The sequence below is a fragment of the Macrobrachium nipponense genome, chromosome 46 (assembly GCF_015104395.2).
Source record: "Macrobrachium nipponense isolate FS-2020 chromosome 46, ASM1510439v2, whole genome shotgun sequence".
NCBI classification, from domain to species: domain Eukaryota; kingdom Metazoa; phylum Arthropoda; class Malacostraca; order Decapoda; family Palaemonidae; genus Macrobrachium; species Macrobrachium nipponense.
In genome coordinates, this window is record NC_061106.1 from 19,119,095 (window position 1) to 19,121,930 (window position 2,836).

The following is a 2,836-nucleotide window of genomic DNA, read 5'->3' on the forward strand; positions in this document are numbered from 1 at the left end:
TATTATATTTAATGTATATTATATGTATGCATAGACACACAGATTCGTATATTTATAAATATTCTCTCTCTCTCTCTCTCTCTCTCTCTCTCTCTCTCACACACACACACACACAGAGGGAGGGAGAGATTTGCTTTTACAAATAATGAAATAGGCCCACTAACATCAAACATGCAATTGAGTGAGCAATGTAAAATCGATGGGTCAAGAGCCTTCTTCTTCGTCTCTTGCTTTATTGCAAGTTCTTCTTCTCCTCCTCCTCCTCCTCTTCCTCCTCCTCTTCTTCTTCTACTGCTCTTTTGATCTCGGTCTTGCCTTCCCATCTTATTCCCCGTCTTTGCTGTTTCTCCTACGATTGTGTTTCTTCGTCTTCTTCTTCTTCTTCTTCATTGAATTCTTACTTCCTTATTCTTTTCCTTCGATTTTTCTTGATAATTTCCTCATCTTCGTCTTCTTTTATTTTTCTTGCCTCCCTCCAACTATATGTATATGTTTTTTTTTTATTTCTTCCTTCTTTTTTGAGTTTTTGTTTTTTATTACGTCTTTGAATCACTTTTTTGTTTTATTCTTTTTTTTTATTTTCTTCTTATTTTATCCTTGTTTTTCCTTTCATCTCATTTTCTTTCTCCGCCTCTAAATACCTTTCCTCTTTCTCTACTTCCTCTTCCCTTACGCTATCTCCCGCCCCCCCATCCTCCTCCTCCTCCTCCTCTCACTTGTTCTTCCTTCCTCTTCTCTTCTCCCTCTCGTATTCTTCTTGCCATTTCTCCTAGTTCTCTAATACTCTTCCTCCTTTTTTTTCTCTTTGTCTCCTCCCTACCTCTGTAATTTTTCACCTCCTTCTCTTCCTCCCACTTGTTCTTCCTTCCTTTCTTCTTCTCCCTCTCTTATTCTTCTCGCCATTTCTCCTACTTCTCAAATCCTCTTCTTGTTTTTCCATCTCTTCGTCGCCTCCTACCCCTTCTTTTTCTTCGCCTCCTCTTCCTCCTCCTCCTCCTCCTCCCGCTTGTTCTTCCTTTCACTTCTCCTCCCAATCTCGTATTCTTGCCAATTCTCCTAATTCTCAAATCCTCTTCCTCCTTTTCCCTACCTCTTCTAAATTCTTCGACTCCTCCTCCTATTCCTACTTGTTCTTCCTTCCTCTCTTCTTCTCCCTCTCGTATTCTTCTTGGCACTTCTCCTAATTCTCAAATCCTCTTTCTTCTTCTTCCTTCACTTCGTCTCCTCCCTACCTCATCTAATTCTTCGCCTGTTTACACGGAGGACGATGAATAACGCACAGCTTCACTCACCTTTTTTTTTTTTTTTTTTTTTGTATTGACCCAGAAATCAGCGAAGGGAATAAATTTGTATTTATAAGAACCTAAACTCTGCTTTGGCTCAGGCGCTAGATTTAAGTGTGTATAGTTGTGTATCGATATACAGGTCGTCACCCTTTTTTTCGTGTGAATATGAGTATGTATTTATATAGACACAACTCTCAGCTCTCTGTATACGAAAATATAGTTATATAGACACAACTCACCTCAATATACAAGGAAATGTATTTATATAGACACGACTCAGCTCTGTGTATACGAAAATGTATTTATATAGACACAACTCAGCTCTCTGTGTACGAAAATGTATTTATTTAGACACAGCTCAGCTCAATATATAAGGAAATGTATTTATATAGACACGACTCAGCTCTGTGTATACGAAAATGTATTTATATAGACACAACTCAGCTCTCTGTATAGGAAAATGTATTTATTTAGGCGCAACTCGGCTCTGTGTATATGGAAATGTATTTATATAGACGCATTTAAATTTATATAGACTCAGCTCAGCTCTTTATGAGTGTATGAATATAAATGTGTATTTTTTTATTCTTGGTATGAGCACGTGTGTGCATTTATAAAGATCAAATTCCAACATTTTTGTGAATGGGTGTACTCAATTAACGTTCAAATTTAAATTTCATATGAGGACGCCTGTATATCAGTGTTTATTTATATGGATCAAATTCTGCTATTTGTGCGTGAATATGTATTTAATTAACGTTCATAAGGAAGTAATATCATGTTATGTAAGCGTCGAACTTATAAAGTATGTACTTGTAAATGCGCAGTGTGTTTCTATACACATAATTCTACTCGGGTTTTTCCGTTGCACGAACATGTGTACATGTATGTAGGTGTGTTTGTGTGTGTGAAAATTTGGAAGACAACACATACAGACGAGATATGTATACCAATACAGACCTAATTCCTCTTTTGTTCATGAGTTCTACAAGCAGTATGGACACATAGTTATAACTCTAGTCTATGCTTGATATATACAAAGTGCCTATATCACAACTCTGTATAACTTTATAATATATATTTATATACGATATATAAATATATAATATATATATATATATATATATATATATATATTATATATATAGATATATATATATAGTTTGCCTATATCACTGAGCGTATACTAGATATGCACAAGCATATTTATATAAATCAGATTTCTTCAATGGTCAAAGCATGAGCGTGTATAGATATTAACATCGACAGCCGACTATGTACGATTGCGTTTATGAATGTGTGTATAAATGCGTATAAATGTGCATAAGTGTATTTACATTAATTCATCACTGGCTCTTGGGTTATCAGAGCATACTCGGGTATAAATATTTACACCTACAGCCAGCGACGTATGATTGGGTTTATAAATGCGTATAAATCTGTGTATGAATGTGTATTTCCTGGACAGTTCTTGGGTTATCAAAGCATGCGTGTGTATAGGAACTTCTTCACCCACGGCCAGCTACGTATGATCGTGTTTATAAATGCGC